Source organism: Marmota flaviventris, chromosome 3 (genome assembly GCF_047511675.1).
Source record: "Marmota flaviventris isolate mMarFla1 chromosome 3, mMarFla1.hap1, whole genome shotgun sequence".
Taxonomy (NCBI): Eukaryota; Metazoa; Chordata; class Mammalia; order Rodentia; family Sciuridae; genus Marmota; species Marmota flaviventris.
This window is the reverse complement of record NC_092500.1, coordinates 50,225,215-50,245,459: the sequence shown is the minus strand read 5'-3', so window position 1 is coordinate 50,245,459 and position 20,245 is coordinate 50,225,215. Positions and strand designations below refer to the sequence as shown.

The window sequence follows — 20,245 nt, the reverse complement described above, 5'->3', positions numbered from 1 at the left end:
GTTAATTTAAAGAGTGCCTGGTAGGGTGGAGTCACTAAATTTAATAACCAACACTAAAGAATGTAATGGCCATATTAGACTGGCCAACCTCTTATTTTATGATGTTCATAAACATTAACCTCAGTGTTAATTTAAGGTCTTCAATTACCAGTCATAGAAAAAATTTTACTTACCTGAGTTTTATTTTCTTTACCTGTAAATAACGCAGTTTGCATGCCTCATATTGTTAAATAAAAATGTATGTAAATCTATCAGTTTAGTGACTGGCAATAGTAAATGCTCAATATATGGACTCAAAACTGGGAATGGATAGTACAGAGGGATAATTACCTTTATTTATTGCTGTATTTTCAAAGTCAGATATGTACTAGGTATTGAATCAATATTTGTAAAATAAATCAGGACTGAGAAATCAAGCAAAGAGCCATTGATATAACCCAGGTAAATGAGCAACACGAGATAGAATGTGAACAAAATAGTAGTTTTGGTGTTGTGTTTGGCCAGGAATTTGGGGTGGGAGAGATAAGACAGAAAAAAGAAATGTCATTTTCTTTCTTTTTAAAAAGTTTGTTTAAGTTTATTTATTCATTTTTTTATTAGAGCATTATAGTTATACATTGGAGTTAGGTTCATCCAGAGAAAACCATACATGCATGAAATTCAATTTAGGTTCATGAGAATCAGTGTGGCTTGGCTGAGTTGTATTTCTCAGCAGCAGGATTTCTATTCTGTGGTCTTAAAGTTTCCCAATCACTTTCCAGCCCCTCGTGGTGGGGTGGGCAGCAATGGTAGTAATGTACAGCCTTGAGGTAAATGTCTAGTGTCTACTCTGACATCAACATGAATTGACACCTAAGTAGGAGTGGTGGGGTAAGCATTTAACATCAGGATCAACAATAGAAAACTGAACTAGAGCAGGCATCTGACAGCAGATATCTACTTTGTTGTCCACTGCATTAATAACCACAACAAGGTGAATGGGGTAGGAATGACATAAACTATATAATCCTACTATTTAGTGGGATTACAGTTTCTTAAGTAAGAGAAAATAGGGTAGGAAACTGAGAGAACATTTAAAATATTTTAAAAAGTGATCAGAGGAGAGGCAGGAGATGGAACATGGCTATAAGGAAGAAGAAATTAAAAAAATTAAATGAAAGTAATGAACTAAAGAGAAGAAGAGGGAAAGGAAAATTTGGCTGTTATTTGGGAAAGAGAGTAGAATGAGTGATAGGAGGAAAAGAACAAAGGTATGATTAAACCTACAAATGTAAGATCAAAACAACTTAAACCCTCATATAATTGTACCCCACTTAATTCAAACCAAGGCTAAATAATAAACAAGTGCTGAGTAAAGTTGTTAATATGAAAGTAAAATTATATGAATATATATATATACATGTGTGTATATATATGTGTGTGTGTACACTTGTGCAGTGAGAACACACCCACTTACACCTACACAAAATCATGTATAATGGAAAAAAGTAAAAAATAGTATACTATGATGAAACAATGAAAATTTTAAAAAACTAAAATTTAACAAAGTATACAAAAAATTTTAAATGAGAATATGGAAAAAGAAGAGAAAAATCTTGATGACAAATAAAAAAAACCCTTGTTTCTGCTGTGGTGGTCAAGCTGTTGGCAAAGATGGATATTCATTCTTTATATTTATTTTTGGCTCTATAACCCTTGGATCCAGGACTGGAGGTTGTTAAGTCTAATGTCTTTGTTTTCCTCACCTAACTACCAGCTGGATGTTGTAGCTCTCAGCTTCCAGTCTCCCAGTATAGGGTGGGAGAGCCTGGGGAGGGAGTATAAATTGTGTAATCCTATGGCAGAGGTGATGCAGAGGTCTAAATTGGAAGTTCCAATAGTTGCGTTTTGGTTGACCTTTGGAACTGCTTTGGTGTGTATCTGAGATTTGATCCATGCCCCCTGTTGCTGGGGAGATGTTGTCTCTGCTGGATATCTGGGTCTCTGGGGTCTCTGGTTTAATAATCCAATTCTAGGGTATAGGGACTAACCATCCACAGGTTTCACCTTCACTGCTATGAATGTGAATTACCAGGTATGTATGCGCCCTGAAGTGCAGACACTCCTGTGGCCACTACAGTCTCTTAAGGAGTGCCAGTGACCAAGGGAGCTTTCTCCCCTTGGTATTCAGAGCCCATGTGAGCCAGGTAGAATTTTCTTTGTGGCTATTTCAGGCACTCTGGTTCAGGTGCACTCTGCAGGTCATAAAATGCGACTGCTGGCTACCTCCTTTATGTGTCCCTTATCTGTCTCTGCTTGGTGCTGCATGGCATTTATAGATATTCCCTGGGCACCCTGGTTGTTTTCTAGGCCAGCAAGCTCTGTTCCCACCTAACTCTCCACCCTGACTCTATTTTCATTAAGATCAGCCTCCATCTCTAATCCACAGATTTTCCCAAGCCAAAAACCATTTTTTAAAAAATAAAATTTATCTCTTTGCCTGTGCTCCCCTCCCCACAATGGCTGCCACTGCTTCCAGTCAAGCTGGTACATCTCTAACGTATTATTTATTATATTCTATTCAAAGTTGGTACATCTCTAACGTATTATTTATTATATTCTATTCAAAGTTTCTATGTTTCTACAGTCTTTTTTTACCACCCAGTGTTAAGTTTCAGTGAGTTCCCTTTGTTACCCACCTTGATGAGGCACAGTCTTCCTGCTTTTAAGACTAGTGCTGAGGAGCTGCTGGGAAGTATACCTTTTCTCTAATCTACTATCTTCTAAATATCATGAAATGGCATATCCACAAAGAATTCCTATCTCATAGAGTTTTGGCTAAAGATACTGGTAAGGTTGCATAGGAGGGGTGATGATGTTTCAGAGACATTTGAGTTTGAGAACAAGTTCAATGGTCTCTTAACCCATGAAAGATATGGCAGAATAAGGTTTCAAATCAAATGAGAATTCACCAAAAATTTTGTTGGACTGCATTATATATCTGAAGTAGTTTCTTGCATTAACTCTAGTTGATTGGATGTGGAGGTTCATCAGCATTCCCTGGCTTAATTAGCATCCCTGGGTGAAACTGAATTTCTGCTAGACATTGCTGTCTAGGCATGTCATCTTCACTAACTGTACTGGTGTCAGAAGATTTCCTGGGATTGGGTCTTTTATCTGTTCCCTAATATTATGGATCTCAGGGTAAAGTCACACATTTCCATTTGTCCAGCATGTAATGCAGATATTAGCATTAAATGGTCCCTTTCAACTGTCATGAACTGAGTTCACAGGTTTCCCTCAGTTATTCATGGCTGTTTAGGAGCATAGTTCAGGTTTATCTATGAAGGCGCCCACACTTCAACAATGGTTGTGATCCCTAATACCATTTGTTCCCACACAGAGTAATTGGCCTAGGCTAGTATTACCTTCTAGAAGAATCATAAAGAGCAGAGCACACCCACACTTGCATCTGTTTATGAAAAAGTATGTTTTCCTCCAATGATGATGATTGAGTTATTATCAAAGTTAGTAAAGAACCAGGCTGTGTCTGAATAGGTAGGACTTGGAGCTGAGATAGATAAGATTTTCAGTGACTATGAATGCATAGTTATATCTAGGTACCAAGAAAACCCTCTTTTCTACATAAGGATTTCAGAGAATAGTCAGGTAAGATCAGTGATTCTAAACCTTGAGCTTGTTTTAGAATTACATGAAGGGCTTCTTAAACAGAATACTTAGCCCTTCTATCAGAATTTCTGAGTAAGCTTGAGATGGTACTTGAAAATGTGAATTCCTAATGAATTTCTAGATAATGATTCTGTTCTGAGAAATATACTTTGAGAACCACTGGGTTAGAGAAATTAGAGATAAGTGACCAGAGAGCCCATTAAGCCACCTGTAGTAACCAGAGCATCTTTGGAATAATTTGGAATTCTTGGTTTTGAAGGGATCCATACTAAAAGTGCAACCACTTTTTCTGAGATCATTGGCTTGTTTTATTTGTACAAAAACTCAGCTAAACCAACACCAAGCTCTTTAACCCACATTTTCCAGATTTGGCCAGGAGGTGACACAATGAACAAGAGTTCATTGGAGGACATATAACTAAACCTTTCCATCTAGAAAGTCACAGAATATCCCATATATAATTCACTGAAAGATGACAGAGAAAATTGACCAGCTGAACAGTGTCATTAAATACTAGAATGGACTAAAATGTTTCTGTGCATCCAACCCCACTTCTTACCCTTTTTGTTTTTCCTAAAGTTGTAGAGTCTGTGAAAATCTTATTTTGTCAAGTTCAAAGTTCCACAGATCTGGTCCACAGTAGGAATTAACAAGTATCATTAGTTGTTTCAAACATGGTAACCCTAATAGAACACCAAGGTGTTTGTGGGAGATGATGGAGAGCCTGAGGGACTGCCACTACCATTGAGCCTTTGAATTTGCAGAAGGCCTTGGTTTTGAGCAAGAGTGAATGTTTCTGCTTTCCTGGAACCTGGTGCTAAATCAAGTGAGTGCAGCTGTTCACTGGATCTCACTACCAGAAGCAAGTCCCCTGCCTCTTTGTTGAAAACCTAAATAGCTTTCAGTGAATGGTGGGGATGAAGTAAAGACTTAAAGAAGGTCTAAACAATGCTGGTGGCAGAATTCTATGGGAAATAGGAGAATGGAGATACACGGGTTTTTGGTGACTTATTTAAGAAGTTAAGAACAAATAAGCCAAAGTCTCTGGCTAACAGGTTTTAGTAAAAAAGACTGAGGATAAAGAATAAAGGAAATGGGGGCTGGGGTTGTGGCTCAGAGGTAGAACGCTCGCCTACCATGTGTGAGGCACGGGGTTCGATCCTCAGCACCACATAAAAAAATAAAATAAAAATATTGTGTCCACATATAACTAAAAAATAAGTATTTTTAAAAATAAAGGAAATGAATAAGAACTCCAATAGTCACTTGGTATTTTGGCAGGCTTTTCAACATGCATCTCAGTGGAAGATGGTTATTCATGTGGCAGTACATCAAGTATGGGTTCAAGTTCCCTGAAGAAGGACATGATATGATCCATGAAGCTACATAATGTAGCATTCTTTACTTGAAGGAAGGAGAGAGCCTGCTTTAAATCCACTTAAACAGAAATTTCCTTTTCTCAAGAGATTTAATATGGACATTGGGAACAGGGCTGGAGTGTTGGACAGAGACAGAGAGGAGGTATCTGAGGGCAAGTTCACTAAGTCCAAGGGGTACAATACATGTCTAGCATGAAAGGTTAAGATTTGAAGTAAAAAGTCAAGAACAGAGCTCTAGAGTGCCCAGTAGAGGTTGAAAAGTGAGGGAGGATAGCTATAAAGATATGTACCTGGGAAAGAATACAGTGGGATGATTCTGGATGAATACCAAAGACAAAAGCAATGAGCCAAGGCAAGACTTTATGCACTCTTAGTGCATTCTTATTTGGGCAGGAAGGATCACTGCAGAAAGACCAGAATGCAGCAAATATTCTCTGACATATAATAGAAATAAAGGCAGTCATAAAGTAAGGTTGCAGAAAACAGGATTTAATTGCTGCATTAAGAAATAGAATAATTGTACACTTATTTAATAATTAATATATGCCTGGACTATATGAAGTGTTTTAAGTAATTTAATCATCCTAATAATACAGAGTTTAGGATGATTATAATCTCTGTATTAGATAGAATAACTCTAGGCACCATAAAAATAAACTTTAAAATGACTTAAGTATAATACATGATTATTTCTCACTTATGCGTCAATACAAGGTAGGGTTCCTATTTTTTTTTTTTTTGGTCCTGTGTGTTCCTGAACATCATATAAAGCTTCTCTGATGCTTATTTAAAGAGTTCTCTGCTTTTACCTCTTTTTATTAATTATGTATAACAGCGGAATGCATTACAATTCTTATTACATGTATTAGAGCACAGCTTTTCATATCTCTGGTTGTATACATAGTATATTCTCACCAATTCATGTCTTCATACATGTACTTTGGATAATAATGATCATCACATTCAACCATCATTAATTACCCCATGCTGCCTTCCTTCCCCTCCCACCCCTCTGCCCTATCTAGAATTTGTCTATTTCTCCCATGCGCCCTCTCCCTACCCCACTATGAATCAGCTTCCTTATATCAAAGAAAATATTTGGCATTTGGTTTTTTGGGATTGGCTAACTTCACTTAGCATTATCTTCTTTTACTCCATCCATTTACCTGCAAATGCAGGTAAAAGAAGATTTTATTCTCTTTTATTGTTGAGTAATATTCCATTGTGTATATATGCCACATTTTTTATTCATTCATCTATTTAAGGGCATCTAGGTTGGCTCCACAGTTTAGCTATCGTGAATTAACATTGGTGTGGCTGTGTCCCTATAGTATGCTGTTTTTAAGTCCTTTGGGTATAGACCGAGGAGAGGGATAGCTGGGTCAAATGGTGGTTCCATTCCCAGTTTTCCAAGAAATCTCTGTACTGCTTTCCATATTGGCTGCAACAATTTGCAGTCCCACCAGCAGTGTATGAGTGTACCTTTTTCCCCACATCCTTGCCAACACTTAATATTGTTTGTATGCTGCCATTCTGACTGGAGTGAGATAAAATCTTAGAGTGGTTTTGATTTGCATTTCTCTAATTGCTAGTGATGATAAACATTTTTTCATGTGTTTGTTGATTGATTGTTCATCATCTTCTGAGAAATGTCTCTTCAGGTCAAGGTAGGGTTCTTTTTTCTTAATTTCTTTTTTAGTTATAGATGAACACAGTATCTTTACTTCATTTTTAAGTGATGCTGAGGATCGAACCCAGGACCTCACGTGTGCTAGGCAAACACTCTACCATGAGCCACAACCCCAGCCCATAGGTAGGGTTTTGATCAGCAGACAGTCCTTCTCTAAGTCTTTATACTTATTATCTGCATCTAGTCAATAGAAAGTAAAAGAAGGTACATCCCCTTTTTATAAGCCCTGGCCCAGAAATAATAAATGTGATTTTCAAAACATTCCTTTGGTGAGAATTAGTCACTTAGCTGTATTTTAAGTAAGGGGGAACTGGGCAAGTTTATCCCTTCATGAGGATATCTCCATACTCTGGAAAATGGAGCCCAGAATTTTGTGTTTAGCTAGCTCTTTGTAATCTGCCCCTCTAGCACTAAGTATCTGTGTTTGCCATTCTTTGCACACTTAGGACACACTCCTCCCTAAGAGAATCAAGCATAAGTAACAACTGTTTTCTGCAACCATTTCAAAGGCTATGATCTCTTGCTGATACATTATCCTCTTCACCAAATCTAAAAGGTCTTTAATCTTGCAACTACCATACTGAAACATAAAACATGCAATAGTTGAACAGAGGTATAATATATACAATTAGAGCTCTCATTTGAATAAAGAAAAAAAATGGGAAGCACACAGCAGTCACAGAACCACAGCAGTATGAACTCTTAACTGCAACCATTGTCAAGACCCTCTATCTTGGGCACTAGGGAAGTTCTTAATTAGACTTTGGTTCTGCTCTGAGGAGAGGCTCCCTTGTTCACTTTGGCTCTCTTTTTCAGAGATGCTTTTGTGGCTCATATCTTCCCCAGCTCTATTAGAGATATATGCAAACTTTGGAAGCTGTCTAATTTCCATAGTCTTTTTCCTGTTCATGCAACCTCAGATGGTCCTTTTTTATTTAAAAAAAATCTATCACAGGTTTTGGGTTAGGGGTATGATTCTTTTACATATTAATCAGTTCTTTATAAGTTTTGCTTTGGTAATAAGCAATGCCCAAATCTCGGTGGCTTACAACATCACAGCTTCATTTCTTGCTCACATTTAAATGTCAGTAGTGGCTTGGCATCCCTTTGTTTATGTGATTTCTTTTTTAAAAAATATTTATTTTTCAGTTTTAGGTAGACACAATATCTTTATTTTATATTTATGTGCTGCTGAGGATCAAACCCAGTGCTTCATGCATGCTAGGCAAGCACTGTACCACTAAGCCACAACCCCAGCCCCTTATATGACTTCTTTATTCAGTGATGAAGTCAGAATACAATCTCCCTTTGGCAATATAGGGCCCTCAGAAACTTAGTAGGTTTCGATCTATTTGCTTCCAATATGTCCCATATATAACCACACCAAAATCCTTTCCTATATATAGCTCTCAAGTCTACTTTGTTTCTTTGCTTCCTTCCCCATAGGCCTTTCTCTCTCAATTTAATGAGACCCTCTAAAACCACAGGCTTAGTTGAAAAAGAAACACCTCAATCCTATCTTTGCTGTAGGGCTAAATTACTTTATTTGACTGAGGAGCCTTATTGGATCTCTGTCACTCAAGGTCTATTTCAAACTTATTTCTTGTTGTTTAGGGGCCAGCTGCATTCTTTAATACTGGAAAGCCCCACATTTCTGTACTCTCTCCATTTCTTTTTACCTCTTTCTCTCCAATCAGATAATCTTTGCCTGAGTTCAACACTTTAGTAAGCAGTAACTTACTAAATATGGCCACCAAACAATTGCACACACACATTAAGACTCTAGCATTTTCCAGTCCCCTCTGCACCCTCACATGAAGAGCTACAGACTCAGTGGGCACTTTGTCTTCCTTCCAAGTTATTGCAGATGATGGTTTGCCAAATGTTTTTGCAATTACATATGTCCATTATTCCAGCAGTTTATGTTTTCTTTGTGCCTACCGCATGCTTCTAAGCTAGTACCATGTATTTTTGGGGGGTTTGTTGTTGTTGTGGTGGTGGTGGTAGCAACATGTTTCAATTTACCAATTTTTGTTAGCTAGGATAGCACTAGGCACTACAACAAATAGATTTCTTAAAAATATATGTTAACTCAAACCTAATAGAAATTTTTTCTCACTTGAGTAGCTGTTCACTGTGGGTTTCCCATTTGTAAAAGGTGATACAGGCATTTAGATTCTTTCAATACTGTGATTCCTTTTTAGAGTGTGACTCTGTCAAAACTCTAGGGCAGAGGTTGGCACACTGTGGCTTGTGGACCAAATATGGCCTGCTGGCTGTTTTTGTGAACAAAATCTTATTAGAACCACAGCCATGTCCACTCATTTATGTTTTACCTTTACTTGCTTTTGTCTTAAAGTCCTAGATATGAATAGTTGAAATAGAATTATTATGATCTGCAAAACTGTACTTTTTTTGGTCTAGCTTTTCATAGAAACATATTTGCTGATATCTACTCCGGGATCTTATCACCAGGAGAAGTGGGAAAAGAGGATGGAGAAGGTACAGTGATTCTGAAAGCCCTGGTCCAAAGGTGTCACACAGACTAAGACTTGCATTTCACTCTCATGTGACCTCACTTACATGCACAATGGTGTTAAGTGTAGTCAGTGACCAGGCACCATGATGCCACTTTCCAACTACAATTGCATGCTGTGTGAAAGGAGTAAGAACTTTGATGGGCAGCTGGTCATCTCGGACATAATGTCTATCTTGTGAATTTTTTGAAAAGTAGGATTTTTAAAGTTAGTAACTTGACAAATTTGGAAGTAATATATCAAACCAGTCAACAACTTGTTCTCAAAATCAGAGATACCTGGATTTTAAAACCAGTTCCTCAATAGATATTATTAATATATTCTTGCCTCCACCCCATAGTAGAAGCTCTTACAAGACAGGTAAATATTCACTACTTTCATCTGTAGCTCAGAAGTTGCAAAACACTGACCTAGAAGGTCTTTGAGATTCCATCCAACTTAGAAATATTTTATTTGTTCATTTTTTTTTTTTACTTGAGCTCTACTGTGTGTGTAGTAGAGTCACGGAGAAAAATGAAGCCATGTCCCAGCAGTTGGAGAGTTTACAGTCTAAGGAGGAAAACAGGAATGGTATCAGTGCCTAACCTTAATTTCTGGGGATGGAAATAATGAACTGGTGATGTCCATAGAGAGCTGAGGGACATGCTAGTTCCTCCCTAATACACAGCCCCCAACCTGAACTATTAAACAGCTAGACGTTCTGGGTTTTCCTGTTAAACTCCCCCATCATCTGAGTCTTTCTTTTGGAATACATTCCTTATATTTTCCTTTGGAATTTATTCTATATCTTTGACTCTTGATTTCTTCTTTGCCCTAGAAGATTCACTTTCTCCCTATGTTAATTTACCATGCTTACAGCACACATTCCTATGGAACTTTGTTCTTAAATATATATTTTTAAATAAAGGTGATTGAAAATAGATGCTTTATTCCAGAAACTTTTTGAATGTTTCCTTTTTTTTTTTAACTTAATGTCATTAATCTTCCTTTTGGGAAGCTCTAGACCCGAGATTTGAAATCTGGTCTCTGGAGTTCTGGAGGTACACAGATATGTTCTATAAAATCTCTAATTTTGGCAAGAGCTTTTTACATTTATGTGTTTATTTTACTGATGAACTTAAAAATTAATGTAAGCATATTCTGGCTTATCAAAATTACTACCTTCTAACAGATTAATGTTTTGTAATCCTAATGCCTGAGCTTGTGTTTTTATTTATGATTGTGTTGCCTCAAATGGTAGTGTGGAGTGCTGCCTGGCTTCAAAATGATAAGAAGATAGAGAAAAATGGTGGGAGAATTAAGTCATCACAGGACTCTGATGATCTGGGCATGCAGAATTAAAAAAGAGGTAATCAACCTATCTGTATCCTCTGGTATTGTGCAGGTGGGCATATTGTTCAGATATTAAGTAAGAATAATATGCTATAAAATATTTACTATTTCAATTATTGGATTAAATACTCACATACAGATTTCTTAAAAAAAGAATATTAAATATAAATAACCTACAGAATTTGCCCTTCATGAAAATTATTCTAGGGCCATTATTTACTGGAAGAGATTTGATTTTATAGGAGGGCTGTTTATCCTTAACTAGGAAATAAAATCATAGTTAAGAAGCCACATAATTTTTCCTACATTAATATTGTTGAAGACAAATTTAAAGACTGATTTTATATATAGAACCTGACTTGAGGCTGCATTCTTACATATTAAATGCTATATCAGCAATATAGTTCCAATACAATAACAGCATGCATTGCATTAAATTAATGATGTTAATTTGAATTTTAATGGTTGTGCAGTTTTGTTAGAATTTAATTTGTAAATTGCTTTTGCTTTTTAGTTGGACAGGAGCTGTGAACACTCATTTATTTTACATTCAAATAAAATATGTGCATATTTATTTCATATTAGAAGAATGTAAGACAACATGTGGGTCACTGTGAGAACACCTTTCCATTTGAAATTAGAAAACACATTATTTAAGTTGTAGAAGCACTGCATGAAACAACTGAGTCTTGGGAGTTCAAAAGGTCTAGCCTTTGAATCAACAGAGATTTCAAGTGAAGGTTTTATGTAGCAAATGAGCAAAATATGGACAATGTTGTAACTTTGAATGCTACTACAAAATATTTGATTTAATGAAATTTCCATGAATTGATCTTCCTGGTATTTTGAGGACTAACATTGTCCTATAAAATATAATAACACATGATAGGTGGATTTAGTGATTTAACTTGACAAAATTTTTATTGTAAATTTTATAGTTCCAAAGCTGTAAACCCCTGATTGCCCACCAATGTCTCCGATTTTCAGTGTTCAGTGATCTGGCACTCAGATTACTCACTCATTTAAGAGCACGCAGGAGCTTGCAAATCAATATTCCTGACACTAGATTCCTCTTATTTGCAATGGGACTGATTACTCCATTAAAAGAAATAAAACAGACCCAAACAGGGAAACAACATATGTAATTCACACATAATTCTTTTTCTCATTTAATGCAAATGAATGGACCTTAATTTGCCCATATTTTTATTTAGAATCACAAAAATAGGGTTCTCCCTTTTGATGTATAAATCACATTCCATTTTGAGTTCTTTAAAGTGGAGCCGGAATTAAATGTACTTGCTATCATGCAGAATACTGATTTCTTTGCTCAGTTTTTAACAGTTATATTACTTATTATTATTTTAACAAGAGTTTTTAGCGGCTTAGCTTTATTAGTAGTTTTTAAATCATTCACTTTTTTCATAGAAATGCCTCTTTTTATCAATATTTTTTTGGTTTATAGAATATTTGAAGTATTGCATTAAAGGAGTCTGGGAGCCAGCCCCACTCACTCTTGCTAAGCAAACATCTTGATGGGTGTGAGGAGCATGAGGATTGCACAGTAGACTCTCTAAGCAGTAAATGTCATCAGCAATAGTCAGATGTTTTACAGAAGTATTGGAGAGCCTCATCAATTTTATTAACATGGATAGATGAACATCAGTCAGAAACAAAATAAACATCTGCACAATGTAATGAATATTTTAAAAAATTAAGAGTGACATGCTATGGAAGATTTTAGTAGGGAGCAACTCACTGCATGTATCCTAGATCCTGTACTATACAATAGCAGAAAACAAAAACTCCCTTTAGAAAGTTGTTTCCATGGGCTGGGGTTGTGGTTCAGAGGTAGAGCTCTCGCTCAGCATGTGTGAAACACTGGGTTTTATCCTCAGCACCACATAAAGTAAAATAAAGACATTGTGCCTGCCTATAACTAAAAAATAAATATTAAAAAAAGAAAGTTGTTTCCATATATTCACTAGTCAAGATAGTAATGGGTTATTGCAACCTAGGTTAATCTGGGTTTTTATTTTTTCCCATAAATTTGGGGGATAATTCATATTTATAGTTGTTTTAAATGATCAGTAATTGCTATATCAATTGATATTTTTAATGATGTGCTGTTTTGTATTGTGAAGAGTTAGAATCCCAGCAAACAGTGTTTTATCCTCACAGAAAGGGCAAATTCTGTGCTCTGTGCACAGCTCATTGCAATTGGTTCTTCCTGCTGGTGTATTTAGCTACCTTCCTTCCATTTGCTCATCCTTGTGCAATCAAGTCTCATCTTCGTGTTTTCTCTTTCTGACTCCAGTCCTTGTTGGTCTTTCCCTTTACCAGCATTAGAGCACTGTGACATTTAATGATGCCCTGCCTTGAATCATACACAGCCCAATCTCTGTGTGTCTCATTCTTCTAAAACAGACTGCAAATCTCTTAGTAGAGCACTACACATCCCCCATGTCTTTCTTCTGTTCACAGAATCCCTAGATCACAGATAATTTCCTATTAAATTGAACTGAAATGCCAACACACTGCTAGAATAACAGTATAGACTTTTTGAGCAATTATTAAAATTTTATTCTCTATTAAGTGCCCAGAAAGAGGTTTAGAATGTATAGTCCTTTGTCCTATTACATCCAAATAAATTGTTTCCTGTGTTGGTGCACAGAGGAGTTAGGGAAATTTTAGATAGATTTAATTAAAAAAAAACAGATGGTTCATTCATCTACTGCCCTAGGTTAAGTACTGGGGAAAAAATTGCATACTATTTCTACAAATGTAAGGAAGGCCATGTCATGCTTACTCATTCGGTTAGAATAACGTCTGACACTGAAAAATGTTATCATAAAAATGGTTTGTTATCATTGTCATCATCATTACCACCACAAATATAACCAGAGCCCTAACACATGAGTTGATTATTCATTTTCAATCAACAGCAAGAATAGTTGAGCATGGAATTTGAGATTCACAACAAGGACAAAAAGTCTAAATAAAATTTTTGCCTTTAGAAATTCTCTTTACAAATTCTCCATCTGTTTCACTTGTTTGATGAAATGAAAAGGATTTCCCTCTAAATTTTTCCTTTGCTTCCTCTTCTTTCTTTCAGAAGCAATTTTCTCCTAGTAGGAACAGTGTAATGCAGACTAATACATCTTCAACATAAACTCCAGGAGTTAACAGGACTTTCTGATAGAAAAGTTCATTCCTTCTCTACTCTCTGTTGCTCTGTAAAGTGTTCCTATTTATTGAACCATTTCTAAGACAGCTATATTGTTAATATTTGGCCCCAAATCATCAGTCATACTAATACAAGAGGAGGAAAAGCACACATTTTTCTTTCTCATTATCTTATTCTGGGTATTGGAAACCAGTATAAGAATTTTATTTCCTGTGTCAGACCAGAGCTCTGAGCTTTATTCCTCTGAATGGCAGTGCCTCTTGGGAAAACATTATAGTTAGCCCTTGGAGCAAGTGAGGCATTGATTCTGTGGGAAGGAGGTAACTTATTTTTTTTAATATTTATTTTTTGGTTGTAGTTGGACACAATACCTTTATTTATTTATTTATATTTGGTGCTGAGGATCGAATCCAGGGCTTTGCACGTGCCAGATGAGTGCTCTACCACTGAGCCACAACCCCAGCCCGAGGTAACTTATTTTTAAGGAAGAAACTGATGCCGTAGTATAAACAGAGGTGAATTTCCCACTGTCAAGTTGCTCTCACCTACTACTGTTAAGAATCCTTCAAAGAAGACGACTCACTGAAAACTTAGGCTCCTGAAAAGTGAGGATGTGCAGATGAGCACAGAGCATAGTCCATAGGGGATTGCAGTGAAGGGGCCTCTCCTGAATACAAGCAAGATAGCTAACAAGGCTCCTCTACACAGAGAGAAGGAAGGCCCATTAAAAGACATAGGAATGGTTTTAGGCATGATTCTTTTCCGTTCAACATTCTGTTGCTGACCCCAAAGATGTTCGAGCACCTATGAATGGTGACTTCTCTTTTCCATCTGGCTGTCCAGTTTTGAGTCTTTGTAATTCTACCTTCTCCAAGGTTCTTCAAGTTCATCCTCTCCTGTATTTGTCAAGGTTCTTCAGAGAAACAGAACCAAAAGGACGTGTTTCTCTGTGTATGTATATAACATATGATTGATTGTAAGGAATTGACTAGTGATTTTGGAGCCTGGTAAGTCTCAGATTTCAAGCTCTGCAGGGTGAACTAGCAAGATGGAGTCTCAGGAGAGTGGATGGTTTAATTCTTGTCCAAGTCTGAAGCCTTGAGAACCAAAAGAGCCAATGGTATATTATTACCTGTCCTAATACCAGCAGTTTGAGACCTAGGAAGAAATGTTGGTTCATTTTTTGTCCAAAGGCACAGAAAAAAGCCACTGTCCCCAGTTCAAAGGCATTCAGACAGGAAATATTCTCACTTACTTAGAGAATTGACCTTTTTGTTCAATTCTTCAACTAATTGTATGAAGCCCACCTACATTAGGGAGATACTTGTTTTACTCAGTCTATTGATTTAAGTATTAATCTATCCCAAAATACCCTCAGAGAAACACCACAATGTTTGACCAAATATCTGGCTATCCATGACCTAAGCAGATTAACACAAAATATTAGTATCGCATTTCCTCAGTCAGAGAGAGGTAGAAATGAGAGAGAGAGAGAGAGAGAGAGAGAGAGAGAGAGAGAGAGAGAGAAATGAAACATGCTTTCATCTCTTTCCTTAACTATGATACCCTCATTAGAAATTTCAAAGCCAGCATTATTTATTCCTTTCAATTTTATCATTGTTCTAGGTTCTAAAACTGGGATACTATCTGGATCCATACATGTGGCAAGAAGAGAATCGGTTGGGATTTGGGCAAAAAGAGAACTTGAGCTATGATGCAGCCTAATGACAGCCTTTGCTGTCATCCACATGGAGCTCTGGAATTAAATAACTACTTGCAGTGGTCCCATGTTGGGCCAAAAGGGCCAAGCCTTCACACTTTCGTTTTTATCAACCACTAGATGTGAGCCATTGCAAAAGTTCTGACCTTAAAAAAGGCAGCTTTCTATGGCTGAATTACCTCTGAAGGAGCTCTGCCAAGGGAATTCCCATCTGCGGGAGTAACAAGTCTGTCCTTGGAGGGAGTTCCTGGGACCTTCCCACCTCCAAGCAAGTTATTGCTTAGATACCATTTCCTGTTCTCATAAGGACTTCTTCAATTCTCAGATGTCTTTTTTTTTTGCTGTTGTTTAAAATGGAAAAATATTATAAAAATTAATTGTAATTTTAATTAAGTCAATTATTCATTATTTGGAGGTGAAATTATTTTATTTCACAGATGTTTTGAAGACCACAAGGGCACTATTTCCTTCATATAAAAATTGATAACTTGCTATAGATACCTATTAGTACAGATACTTACACTTACTCAAAAATGATTATATAGAATTCTGAAAGAAAAATACTCCTCATTATATGATTTCAGTGAAGTTGCTTGGAAATATCTCACATGTGGACTGTTTTCTAAAACATACTATTTCCCCACTCTGCATCGTTTGATTAAAATGTAGATTACTGTCATCAGTGTATGTCCTGCATTCTTGCATATTTGATAATATACATGCAGACTGGTTTATTATTTAATGTTCCATTGGTTCATTTTCCTTGTCTGCCAGATCATTAGCAGGCTAAGCCTTTCTCTGTGGTCTTTCTTCAAGACTTTCCAGGAATGGAAACGCATCATTACCATCATCCTTTATAGTTAGGTTCTGATCTGCAGGAAGTATCTCTCTTAAAGCAAGCAGATCAGGTTTGACCACTTTGTTTAAAATACACTCCATCACCTCAGACATATGTTTCTTCAAATTAAGTGCTTGCTGATTGGGAATGAGCTCCAATGGACACAACTCTACAGTCACAATAGTTAGCAGATGGAGAGGTCTGGAAAATGTGAGGACCTATATCATCATAACCAACAATAAGCATGCCAACACCATTTGATCTCCAGCCATATTGTGTGTGGGTATGTGGGTCTTGCTTCCAGTTAAAGATATAAGATAAGACATAGGAAGTGGTCTATCAAATGCAAGTTTGGAATCTGAGCATTCCTGGTTCGTAAAATTATGTATCAGGAGTAAGTTCCATAGTTGAGATATGAATATGGTTGTCAACATGGAGAACTTTTTCTTGTGAACTGAAAGCTTTGACTGCACCCTCTTCAATGTGATCACCACTGTGTGCATTTACCATTTCAGAGGTCCAAGGTCTTTCAAAGGTCTCTTTTTGAAAGGTAAAAAATTAAAACTAAACATTTGTCATTTATTTTACTTTATATTTATGCCATAACCAAATTCTTTTCAAGGCAGTATGAATATTTCTTTTATTTTTTATTTTATTATAAATTGAAAATTTATAATTTTGTATAACTATGGGGTGCAAAGTGATGCTGTGATTTGTAAATATACTGAGGAATAATTAGATCAAGTTAATTACCATATCTTTCACCTCAAATACTTACCAGTTTTGTGGTGAGAACATTTGGAAAGTACAATACATTATTACTAATTATATTTACCATGCTATGCAATCAATTTCAAAAAGAAAGTCTTATTTTTCCTGTCCAACTGAGATACTGTGGTATCCTTTGACCATCATCTCCCCAATCCCTGCACCTTGAAAGTCTCTTAATGTTCTAGAGGGATTATATAAGGATGTGTTTATAAAGGCGAAAATTCACCAAAGCTCAGTAGTCCAAAATAGTATGGAAAAATCTTTCTGTTTTAGAGTAAAAAGTGATAAGACTTAATTTAAGTCCTAATTTCTTGTATCTTGTTTACTATCTAATTTGCTATTCCTAAAGCACTGATTTGATTTAATTTCCATGATAATTAGTGAAAGAATTCAGATATTTGTGTTTACCTTACAGTTGATGACAGAGCTGAGAGTCATGGTAAAATTTTCCCATTCTAAGATAAAAATCTAATCTCCCAAATAAGAACCTCAAATCCCCAGTTTGTAAGAGTCATCTAACCTCAGTGCCAATACTGGCTGATTCGTGAGCAGACTTGATATAGGTTTCATTTTCAGACATCTTGCTTGGTAGAAAAATACAGAGGGGGTAGGGAGAGAGAGAGTGTGTTTATGAGCAAAAGAGAGATCAGCCAGTTGAATTACATTTTAATATTTTCTATCCATACTGAATACATTGAGTCTAAAAGCAGACCATAAAAACCCAACTCAGCTGAAATATGAACTACCATTTGTTATTATCAATGCTGTATGTCATCATTACCAGCCTCATATTTCAAGAGGACAGCTGGTACTTCCAAGGTCAATGACAGTTTTATATAAAAGCCCCAAATGAAAGGACTACAGAGATCAAAGATTTGGGACAATCATAAAGAGAAAGATTGCCATATGCTAGCTCATCCATTCCAAAAATTGGGTTTTTATTTTTGGTACCTGTGATGAAAGAATGGGCAGAGATTGAAAAGGAGCATTTAATGAAAGTTATCAAGATGACACCACACTCCAAAGTTACTTAAATATTCTATAGGAAAAGTCACTAAAGAGAGCTGCACTCACAAAATTGTTACTACCAAATGTCCACTCCCTGTTGCTACATTCATTTTGAGAAGGCTTGATGCTAATTTGAACCAATTCAATTATACAACAGGATAATAATGGTCTCACAGACAAATGAAAACAAATCAAAATCAGCTCTGTGGTACCAAGGAATAGATATGGACATGCTGTGTTAGATTTTCAATCACCTTAGTGTATTTATATTAATGGGAGAGGAGGGATACTAAGTTTTCAAAGCTTTTGGATTTTCAGAGCAAAAAGAAGTCAGAGTTATGATGAGGAAGCCTCATGTTTCCTTGATACAGAGTAAAAGTGGGGTTACTATGAGAAATTATCCAAATCCAGATCAGTTAGCCACACAATGCCAGCCTCTGCTTTAGTGACCTTGAGTCCACCCAGAAATAAGATAGAATGATAAAGGCACTTGGGAGCAATGGGAAGAAATGCAAGATGTTCCCAATTATTTCAGCTTCCCATGCTGCCAAATTCACACATTTACCTTCATTTTAGAGTCATGAGTTGAAACTGTTTGGAGAATACTATGGAAGAAATGAGTGATTAAGCTAGAAAAATGGAGAACACTGCCAGGAACCAGTAAAAATATATATTAAGCAAAGTTTAACTTCCAGCCAGACTTTCTCTACATCTTATTACCTGAATAATTGTCTTGTCCTTCCTTGGCTTCATCAGTATTTTTTTTTTTAACAAAAAACCTCTTCCCTGCCTTTATTGTCAAATCATATGTTCTGATTTGCTCAGAAATTGGAGGGACTCATATACATGAAAGTCTGTTTTATTTATGAAAGCAATATTTTATTTAATATTAAATAAAGGAGTTGAAAATGGAGAGATTACTCCTGATCTCTTGTCAAGAGACTCAACAGTTTCGACCCTGGCTGGGCCTGCTCTGGGTTCTGGCTACTTCCTTACCGAGATTAGAGTATCTTTGTCCCAAGTCGTACCCTCATTTCAGACTGTGGGCTCACTGCAGAATGTAAGTGTGGAGTTCTCCTGGTTATGATACATAGCAAGCTGCAGAAAACCCCTCTACTGTTGCTTGAATGCTTGTGACTACCCAAAATTTATATACTGAAATCCTGACTCCCAAGGTGACTATATTAGGAGGTGAGCCCTTGGGAAGTGCTTAGGTCCATAAGGCTGGAGTATCCACCTTATGAAAGGGTTAGTGCTCTTAAAAAAGAGAGCACCCTCCCAAAGATCAGCACCTTTCCTCCCTGTAAAGACACAGTGAAAAAATAGCAGTTCATACAACAAATCATGGACACCTTGATCTTGGACTTCAGTCTGCAAGCTATGAGAAATAGATTTCTGTTGTTTATAAGCTAGCTGTCTAAGATTAGGTGGAACAGACTAACACATCCTCCCACCACCACCCCTGGTCCTCCCTCCCTGTTCCTTTTCAGACCCTTATTTCAGATTATCTCACAATAACCCTGGACACCCTGCCTCAGCATCTACAATCCCAGCAACTACACCACTCATTTTTAGCAATGAGACAAATATTTATTTTCTGAGTATCTGGGAAATGTAAGATAAGTTGCAGGAGCATTTGCTTCCTATAGTCCCCCTATTCATCACCCTCTGTGACTGATGACTACACCAGAAATCAGTCCTTACTTGTCTCTTTCCCTTTATTCTCAGGAAGAAGGTCTAAAATGAGGAAGTTAAAATTGAATGTAAATTCAGTACAGTGTTACCTCTGTAACACATATTTGCATTTTAAAAGTAAAAGCTTTGTTTCTTTTTGAGAAGTTTTAATATGTAAGTACAAGTAGGAGAGTAAAATTTTTTTTGTGTGTGTGTATGTGTGTGTGTGTGCATGTGTGTGTGCAGTCACCTGCACCGGGGAGCGTGGGGAGGGGGATGAGGTGCAGTTGAAATTATTTATGTAAATCTTAGGGAAGGCCCAACATTCCCCAGACTCTGAACATTCACCTGTGAATGAATGACCCCATCAGGCATGTTTACTGATGACAGGATGTGCCTTTGCTGTTTTTCTCCCAGACACTGATCATTGTAAATCATGC

The 20,245-nt window shown here is 36.7% G+C and overlaps 1 pseudogene; it reads right to left on the bottom strand.

The window, feature by feature from the left end:
- Positions 1-16,252: 16,252 nt before the first annotated feature.
- Positions 16,253-16,855, bottom strand: LOC114086106 (proteasome subunit alpha type-1-like; annotated as a pseudogene).
- Positions 16,856-20,245: the final 3,390 nt, after the last annotated feature.